This window comes from Anguilla rostrata, unplaced genomic scaffold (genome assembly GCF_018555375.3).
Source record: "Anguilla rostrata isolate EN2019 unplaced genomic scaffold, ASM1855537v3 scaf1059, whole genome shotgun sequence".
NCBI lineage: Eukaryota > Metazoa > Chordata > Actinopteri > Anguilliformes > Anguillidae > Anguilla > Anguilla rostrata.
Window position 1 is genome coordinate 23,812 of NW_026986401.1, and position 10,306 is coordinate 34,117.

At 41.4% G+C, this 10,306-nt stretch overlaps 1 long non-coding RNA gene across 1 annotated transcript; it reads left to right on the plus strand.

The window, feature by feature from the left end:
* Nucleotides 1-2,266: 2,266 nt before the first annotated feature.
* Nucleotides 2,267-5,555, plus strand: LOC135247054 (uncharacterized). Its single transcript, XR_010328077.1, has 3 exons — nucleotides 2,267-2,416; nucleotides 5,104-5,173; nucleotides 5,293-5,555. It is a non-coding gene; the product is annotated as an uncharacterized LOC135247054 (long non-coding RNA).
* The last annotated feature ends 4,751 nt before the right edge of the window (nucleotides 5,556-10,306 follow it).

Below are 10,306 nucleotides of genomic sequence, written 5' to 3' on the forward strand. Positions count from 1 at the left end.
TCCTCACAACAGGTTTGCAGAGTTTTAATTTCTGCCTGTATGCACGAATCAGGTGGACTATGATGTGGTCAGAGTGTCCCAGTGCAGCGCGGGACGGCGTGATAGGCACGGTTGATTGTACTGTAGCAGTGATCTAAAGTGTTCTCCTCTCTGGTCGGGCATTTAATCAACTGGTGGTATTTAGGCAGTTCGTGGCTGAGATTCCTTTGTTAAAGTCGCCGAGGACGATAACGAAAAAGTCCGGGTTTGTCCGCTCCACACACAGTATCTGGTCGGCGAGCGACGCTGTGCCTCCTGCACGAGGGCTTGCGGTGGAATGTAAACACCGACCAGAATGAATGAAGCGAACTCGCGGGGAGTAGAAGGGTTTGCAGTTGATGAAAAAGTTTCCAGAACAGGAGAACAGTGCTGCATAATCACTGTAACATCTTTACACCAGCCACTGTTTGTATAAAAACAAATACCTCCACCTTTCATTTTGCCGGAGCGCTCTGTGTCGCGATCCGCTCTGAATAGCTGAAAGCCTGCCAGCTGCAGCGCAGAGTCCGTATCGATCCACACAGCCAAGTTTCCGTGAAGCACAAAACGGAAGATGTTGAAAAGTCTCTGTTTTTATCCACCAGTAGCTGGAGTTCGTCCAGTTTATTGCACAGCGATCGCACGTTAGATAGAAATATTCCCGTAACGGAGCGGACGCGCTGCGGAGACGCACGAGCGCACCGCACGCTCTCTCCTCCGGCGCTTCACTGCGTGAACAAGGGTGAGCGTACTTTGACAAAAGTGACCAGTAATTCCGCAGATGTGATGAGAATGTTCGAAATAAATCCACAGGAGTTGTTACCCTGATATTCATGAGCTCTTCCCTGGTGAAAGAGTTCGGATGCTATCGCAAAACACTGAATTTACAAACAAAACAAGGCAAAACAATGCGCACCAACACACCGAGGCAGCCATCCGCGCGCCATCTTGATCGAGTATATGGAAAATACCTTGCTCATAATTCATGATTAATGGTTAAAGAGTGATAGAATATTTGATAAAATGAAACTGTACAGTTGAACATTTATAAAGTGTACTATTTGGTTTATTAGTAACACTTTTACACTTTTGAGGTTACAATGATGCCTTAAAGAAAAAAACTAAGATTGAGAAAAGTATTCAGTTGTTATAATAGCCTGTTGTCATACAGGCTGGGTTTTTGGATACCTGAGAAGAAACCTGTGAACCTAGGATTCTCTCCTGACGAGGGAGATGGCGAGCCGACCAGCTTGATCAACTTGATTCATCTTCATCCATTGAGGAAGAACCCCTGATACCCCTTGTTTCTCCCAACCCCACTCTGTGGTAGGATTGTCATTGAAAATTACACAATTTTATTTGATACTTTATTTTTTGTAAAAGGGTACACCCAACCAACAATACTGACTTGAAACTAACTAAATTGAACTTGACCAATTGAACTGAACCAGACTGAACAGAAGACATTCAGAACTGAATGGACAGTGAATACAGTTACAACACTCAGGACATTGATATGAAGACAAATGAATGTGTTTGAATGTGATAAGCTTTACATATTGTCGTTACGTTTTCTTTAATACAGTTCTAACCATTTTGCACTTACTTTCTGGCTCCGGTTGTTCATTGTGTCCATCCCCTTCATTCATAACCTCTCCTTACGAACCTAGCTTTAACCTGAAAATATTTACCTACTGCTAAGTGACCCTTTAGGTGGGTTACAGTCATCATATACGTGACTATCCTGAACTGATACTTTGCTTTGGGCCTCTTATTCGCTCTTGGACCCTTAGGTTTGAGAGTAAACACACTTTTAAACAGTGTGCTCGCAAATTACACAACTTCAAGAATTTGTGATCTGTTGATTATTTAGGCCTCCAGCTACGTAGCTCTGTGGCTGTACACAATGTCACCGTTAAAGGCACAAGCTACAAAAAGCCACGGTGTTGTCTTTGAGAAGAATGATGAGGGACTAGTCTTTGGCAAGATAGAACTGATTCTTGTTTGCAACAGTTGTGTTTACTTTGTCACAGAGAAATGCCAGTCTGATTTCCTTTTGATCAGGGGATTTACTGCCTAAAGATGGGCTCAGAGAACCCCATTTCAAATTATTTCTGCCTCGAACATGCAAGCCTGCTTGACTATTACCCTTTGCCTGTGTACAACATGTTTGGTCTGTCTCTAATAGCCCTTCGCCACTCCTTTCCTTCAGAATGTCTGATATAAGTGAGAGCATCAAGGACGATCATTTCTGTCCTGCCAAGTGTGCCAGAAGAAACGATCTTACACCAGGGAGTGGAAAGCAAAGATGACTTGCAGTACATAAGAGAACAGGAAATTGCAGAGGTTATTCGACCAATTCAGTGCAGAAAACTTTTAAATGCATGGAAATGAGCAGGTACTGTATATTTACTACTTCACTACCAAATTAAAGAGTGTATTAAAAAGCTTATTGTTTTATCTAATTAATTATGGCATAATTTTAGTCAATATTCATAATGATAGATTTTTGTTTTCATTGCCAGATGCCATAAGTTGTGCTACCCCTACTCCAGTCCCCAGAAGGCAGTTCATCACTGTCAAGCTCCTTGAGATCCAGTAGCCCTTCACCATCACATTCCATTCCATTCCATAACTTGGCGCATTTTGATGTCAATACTTTTGAGTAACTTGGCATTTTGTTGTAAACGTGTTTATGAGATATCATTTCTTTTGCAAAGAGTTTTATTATGAGAGTGAGAAATGCGAAGTGACCCTGTAAGAAACGTTTGTGGATTATGGCTATCCTTGTGTGAATTTGTACAGTCTGATGAGCGTGTACTGTTTAGCAGTTTCGGTTTGCTATCTATGTAAACAGTGGCTGTGACAAAGGGTGCGGTGGCGTATAAGTGTAAAACGTATCAGAGATGCATGTGAAATATGGCCAGTGTATGTACTCACGTCCATCCAACTGACAAAAGAATCAGCAAGCCCGTAGAATTATAACTCTCTAGGTCGCAACTTGTAGCCTTCTGTCCTGCTCCGTTGTCTGTTATTTCGTGAGATGCACTTTTAGTGTTTGTAAGGTTTATAAGGCATTTTGATAGGCTTATCTGCAGGTAGGAATCCTCTTCGCTGTTTTGCTAAACTAGAACCGGAAAACATGATAGTGGAGAATAGGAGCAGACGCATATGTCCCAGCAGGTTTTGCATATGAGAAAATAACAACAGTGTGAGAGAAATTAGGGTGAAATTATTAAATTTCGGAGTTGAAACAATATGTTTTTAGCAGAATGGGCATGTAGGTGAAAGTTGACATGATCACGGAGTATAGTGCGAAGTAAATGGAGTGACCATGAGCGAGCTTATATTCCTTATCGAACGGTATATATAACAGTCGCTATAAAGTGCCAGCTGTTAAAGTAACACGTGAAATCTATTGCACTGCTATGTTTTTTTCATGTTCAGTACTAGTACTGAATCATGTTTTTAAATGTAATATTTTAATGGGTAGTTGCAGAACGTACATACATAGTAATTGTTTGTATGTGGCTGGATAGAGAACAGGGCGAGGTAACATGATGTAGAAATGTGGCGTTTGCTGATAAGAAGGTTTTGTACAGTAGCCAAGTGAAGAAATGTAGTTAGTAGAAATGGCACAGCTGTGAACTGGTGTAACCTTTTGATAAAAGTATTACATTTGCCATCATGAAATGCATATGGGTGGCCATGAGTGAGTTTTGGTAAAGAAAATATAAGCGTAAGAGAACGTTAGTGTAAAAGAGGAAATTATCTGCCTGAGAACGAGGCGGATTCAATCGTTCAACCGGAGGTTTACCAGTCTGTCACTTTGTTAGGGCAGCACCATGACATAGATATGCAATGCGTGAAATATCATTAGCAAACCTGTCCGTGGTTTTAAAGAAGAACACAGGCGAGTTAGCACAGAAGAGCTCCCGTTGAATCCATATGGCTTTGCAATATTGTAGCCGGTTAACAATTGAACGTGCAGATGGTACGTCATAATACAGTTTGGGGAACGGCCGGTAGATATGGTGCAAAGCAATAATTGAGAAGTAGTAGACAATTATTAGTGAGGGTAAAAGCAGGTTAAAGAAACACATTCCTAGCTGGGCTTGAACTTCCAACCCTGTGTTCCCAAACCTGTAACCTTACCCACTAGGCCACAGGCGGGCTAGCTGTTTGTACTCAAAATGTTTCAGAGTAAAAGGTATGGGTATTTTGCGTGTGTATGCAAGTTTTTCATAGGGTCGTGTAGGTGAAGATTTGCGGTGTCTGTAAAATGTCCAATGGGAAGACATGTTATTAGTGGGATAGGGCAGGAAAAATAAGAATGAGAAGATGAAGAAGAAGAAGGAGAAAACGTAAATCCCCTTAGTTTGGGGCTTTATTGTGTGGACATGTGAAGGTGTTTATGACATCTGTCTGTTGAAATGGGGTCAGAATGTACAGAATTTAATGTTTTTAATGGCTGAGTGTCTGTGGCTGTTGTGGTTATTTCTGTGGGGAACCCTGAAAAGTGCCAAACTCTCGGTGCTGTATAGGTATGGGCATGCCTCCACCAAGGCGTAACTTGGTGGGATGGCATACCTACCATCCCAATACCTGTCAATTTTGTTTTCTTTTTGTGATGGTCATAATTTAGAAGCAGAAACAAATTTTGCTCAGAGGGGTATACTCATTTGCAACATGGCTTTTATAATGTTGGTTAAAAACATGCTTTCCTGTTTAGCATTGCAGTATTGCAGTGTTGCTGAAACACTACATAATATCTTTTTTATTTGTAAAGCGATAAAGCTGGATTTCCATTTTTCAGAGAGGGTGTACTCCTTCATGATGTGCACTGTAACATTGCTGTGTCCCAAGCATGGTGCCCTAAAATTGGGGGATTGTGTATAAAAAGGGCTGTAATTCATACACTGTTCACCTGATATGCATGTAAATACTTTTTTATTACAAATCTCAAATTGTGGAGTACAGAGGCAAATCAATAAATGATGGGTCTTTGTCCCAAACATTATGGAGGGCACTGTATCCCTAATAATATTTAAATGCGTTTAATTTCATATTGTTTGTTCTCTGCAGGTTTCTGCCTCTGCTGCTGACGTTGAGAGGTCCTTAACTTTGCCTGACAGTCCTCGATTGATTGTTCTCGGTATGCATGTGTATGTTTAATTAAACTTTTCCTTGACCATGTGGCCACACCACAGGCCTTCCTGTCCTCACTGCTATGCTATGTGTCAACCCCATCCCAACCTGTTCTCTCCCCTACAGAACTCGCCTCCGCAGGCGAGGACCCCGTGGCGACGGAACCTCTCCAAACTTCGCTATCCCTCACTGACCCCCTGTGACGACTTCACGGTCGCAGGAGGGCTATGGAACTGCCAGTCTGCTACGCGGAAGGCTGACTTCATTTCAGCCTACGCGTCCCTCTTCTCCCTACATTTCCTTGCCCTCACTGAGACCTGGATCACACCAGGCAACACTGCAACCCCTGCAGCCCTCTCCTCCTCCTTCTCCTTTCTCACGCCCTCCGCCCGTCTGGCCGTGGTGGGGGCACAGGTTTGCTGATCTCTCCCTCTTGGAAATTCTCTGTTCTCCCCTTTCTCACCTCTCCATCTCTACCTTTGAATACCACTCTGTCTCAATCACCTATCCTGTTAACTTGTACATTGTTGTTATCTATCGCCCTCCAGGGCCCCTGGGAAGCTTCTCGATGAGCTCAACACCCTGCTCAGCTCCTTCCCAGAGAATGGTGTAAAGGGAGTCAAACTGGGACCCAGAAAAGGCTGGCATTTGAACGGGCCTGCAGGCTGGGACTCATCCTGTACTTCAAAGAACCCAGAGCCGTGTGATAAAACAATAAGTTACTTGACTTCCTCGGGATAAGCAGGCCATTTGGCTCTCTGGAATGTTGCCACCTGGACACATCTAAGATAAGGGGAACTAGTCTCTTTGTCTATGGTTGTGGGGGTATGTGTGTTCGGGCCATTAAGGGTAAAAAGATCATCAGGCCTCTGGACAAATGGTGGGGCAACTACGCTTGACAGTTCCACAGTGCCGTTATGTGGGCCCTCTATCATTACACTTTTTTATTTATTTTCTGTATCTTGGACTCAAACCATCTGTTTTCATATTTACAACCCGCGAAAACTTCACAAACCATGCACGTTTTCATTATATTACGATTATGATTATAATAATAATATTGCATTAAAATGTTCAACAAAGGTATCATGACAACTGCACCATATTACATCCCTGACATGTTTGGATATTCGAATTCAGAATGATATGAAAATGTTCAACCATAAATTTATAACTTTTTAAATGTATCCATGCCACAGCGTCATAGAAGAATTGTAATTATTTCTGTTGAATTCAGATTTATGAGATCCATTCGCAACGAATGCGGAAGCGCATCCGTGCCACGCGATCTATCGAGGACTGTACGTTTAATTTTCCAATTACACCAAGTTCGTTTTAGATGTACTGGCTAATTATATCTGTCTCGGAATTTGGATTATGAGATCGCTAATAGCATTATACCTGTATTTAAACGGATGACGACACAACTGCGCATTACAGGTTAGTATTCTATCAATTATTTTTTTAAATTGTATCCATGCCACAGCGTCTTATAGAAGAACTGTTAATTATTTCTGTGTCGGAATTCAGATTTATGAGATCGCTATTCGCCAACGAACTGCGAAGCGCATTCCGTGCCCACGCGATCTATCTGGAGGACGGTACCGCTTATAACGTGTTCCAATTACACCAAGTTCGTTTTAGATTACTGGCTAATTATATCTGTCTCGGGAATTTGATTATGAGATCGCTAATAGCATTATACTCTGTATTTAAAACGGGTGAGCACACAACTGCTCCGATTACAGGTTAGTATTCTATCAATTATTTTGTTTAAATTGTATCCAGTGCCACAGCGTCTTATAGAAGAATTTAATTATTTCTGTGTCGGAATTCAGATTTATGAGATCGCTATTCGCCAACGAACTGCGGAAGCGCATTCCGTGCCAGCGATCTATCGGAGGACTGTACCGCTTGTAAATTGTTCCAATTACACCAAGTTCGTTTTAGATGTACTAGCTAATTATATCTGTCTCGGGAATTTGATTATGAGATCGCTAATAGCATTATACTCTGTATTTAAACGGGTGACGACACAACTGCTGCCGATTACAGGTTAGTATTCTATCAATTATTTTGTTTAAATTGTATCCATGCCACAGCGTCGTTATAGAAGAACTGGTAATTATTTCTGTGTCGGGAATTCAGATTTATGAGATCGCTATTCGCCCAACGAACTGCGGAAGCGCATTCCGGTGCCCACGCGATCTATCTGGAGGACGTGTACCGCTTATAACTGTTTCCAATTACACCAAGTTCGCTTTTAGATGTACTGGCTAATTATATCTGTCTCGGGAATTTGATTATGAGATCGCTAATAGCATTATACTCTGTATTTAAAACGGGTGACGCACACAACTGCTGCCGATTACAGGTTAGTATTCTATCAATTATTTTGTTTAAATTGTATCCAATGCCACAGCGTTCATTATAGAAGAACTGGTTAATTATTTCTGTGTCGGGAATTCAGATTTATGAGATCGCTATTCGCCCAACGAACTGCGGAAGCGCATTCCGGTGCCCACGTGATCGATCTGGAGGACGTGTACCGCTTATAAGGTGTTTCCAATTACACCAAGTTCGTTTTAGATATACTGGCTAATTATATCTGTCTCGGGAATTAGAATTTATGAGATCGCTAATAGCATTATACTCTGTATTTAAAACGGGTGACGCACACAACTGCTGCCGATTACAGGTTAGTATTCTATCAATTATTTTGTTTAAATTGTATCCAGTGCCACAGCGTTCGTTATAGAGGAATTCGTGAATTATCTCTGTGTCGGGAATTCAGATTTATGAGATCGCTATTCGCCTAACGAACTGCGGAAGCGCATTCCGGTGCCCACGCGCATCTATCTGGAGGACGTGTACCGCTTTAAATTGTCTCCAATTACACCAAGTTCGTTTTAGATTACTGCTAATTATATCTGTCTCGGGAATTTGAATTTATGAGATCGCTAATAGCATTATACTCTGTATTTAAACGTGGACGCACACAACTGCTGCCGATTACAGGTTAGTATTCTATCAATTATTTTGTTTAAATTGTATCCAGTGCCACAGCGTTCGTTATAAAGAATTCGTGAATTATTTCTGTGTCGGGAATTCAGATTTATGAGATCGCTATTGCCTAACGAACTGCGAAGCGCTTTCCGGTGCCACGACTATGGAGGCTGTACGTTTAACTGTGCCCAATCGTTCTTTTATTTCCCAGGCAATTTAAAAGTCTCTATTATTATAAGCTAACTGCATTCAAAATCCGTTTTAGAAAGACGCTATGTTTTAAAAGGGTGACAGTGCTAGGCAGATGAATTTGTGCTAAGTCTGAAAATGCAGGCATCCCATTTCGTGGTGATTTCATTATGGCGTGTGCTATTTACAGCTGCTCTAGACGACCATAAAATAATCCTCCTCTTAAGTTTTTCGGTATCCGAGTCATTTTTTCTATTTCCTTTAGCCTACTTAACCAAATAATTACTTGGCAGAAAGCGTAATCAGCTTGCTATATTTGGTAGTCCAGTAGTAGCCTGTGCTAAAACAGTTCGCAACTTCGGCTACCAAGCCATTTGACTAGCTAGCTAACCTTAACCGGCAAACATTCAATCTGTCAAACGTGTTTGGCGGCTTGTCAGTCGTGTACATTCCGTAAATGTCTACCTGGGCCATGCTTCACGCATGTGACAAAGCTACTATAATCCCGATTTTGGGATAAACACTTTTTCAGTTTCACGAAGCGAATTAAGAGTTTCAAGGTTCATTTGCTGAATATACAATAATATACACGATGAAATCACACACACAGAATTTAACGAAATTAACCATCTTGGCATTTAGAAAGGAACATGTTTTTAGCATTTAAGAGACCGACAAGCTAGGCATTTAAGACAGTGGTTCTCAGAATCGGTTCTGGGGGCTCCTTGCGTATATTGGCTTTTCTCCATTGGTTTTGATGATTTACAAGAAAAAAAAATAATAGCCTAATAATAATTAGAAATTCAACGTAGGCTACATTATTTTTCTTCATGCACCAGGTGGAAAACTTGCCGTACAAAGTGCGTTGTCATATTTACACGCCTGCAGATCAGTTATTAAAATACTTGGTAGATTTGTTCATCACCGCTGAGTGTTAATTTTTGTTCGGTAGAAAGTGATTTGCGAACGATCGGTCACCTAGCGCACCCAGCAAGTGAACACCACAAACGGCGATGGAGTAGCTAGTAGTAGCAGGCTCATTATCTGACTGGCGAAAACCTACGACGATAACTTGCTCGGTTAACAGATCTACCAGACAGTTATACGAAAATTTGCCTAGTCAAATCACCAGTAGCCTACACATCTCCGATTGATTGACCATCAGTGTAGTCAATGTTCTTCCCTGTGGTTCATATTGCTAACGCGTGAGCTAACCACGGACAGCCTACCTAGCTCACTGGCAAGCTGATATGCTAGCTAAGCATATTCGTTTTGTGAGAAACATAAATTGAAGATAAAAAAAAAAAAAAAAAAAAAAAAAAAAAAAAAAAAAAAAAAAAAAAAACCCCCCCCCCCCCCCCCCCCCCCCCCCCCCCCTTTAAATCTATGGTTTTGGGCCCCAAAAGAGAAAATGGTCCCCCCCATTGAGCTTCAAAAGGTTTTTGAGACCCACGGAGAGTCAGGGGGACGCCACAGTAGCTGTGTCCATATTTTTACAGTCTCTGATCTTAACCCAATCTCTCCTGCAAAATTTTTACGTCACATCCTTATAGGTAGTCTTCCAACTACTGGGGAAAATAATACAGTGCCTCCAGTGGTCGAATAACTAACCTGTAACATCTATTATTGAACACAACAAATTGCATGGTAGAAACGGGGGTTTTTTTTTTATTGTTTTTATAGAACTTACGCCAGAGATGTTTGCTTAACAACGGGGCTACAGAACAAAAACCGAGTGTCTGCATAGACGGTCCAATTAGAACTACGAAGCAGAGTTTTTCTTGACAACGGTAAGATAATATGCCCAAACGCCCGCAGAAGAACATTTTTCACGTCCAGCTGATTAAATCTATAAAAATCAATAAATATAAAAGCAAACTTCATTGTCATTGTTGGTAACGGATGAAATTGATGTGAAATTACAGGGAAATTCCCGTAATCTGCT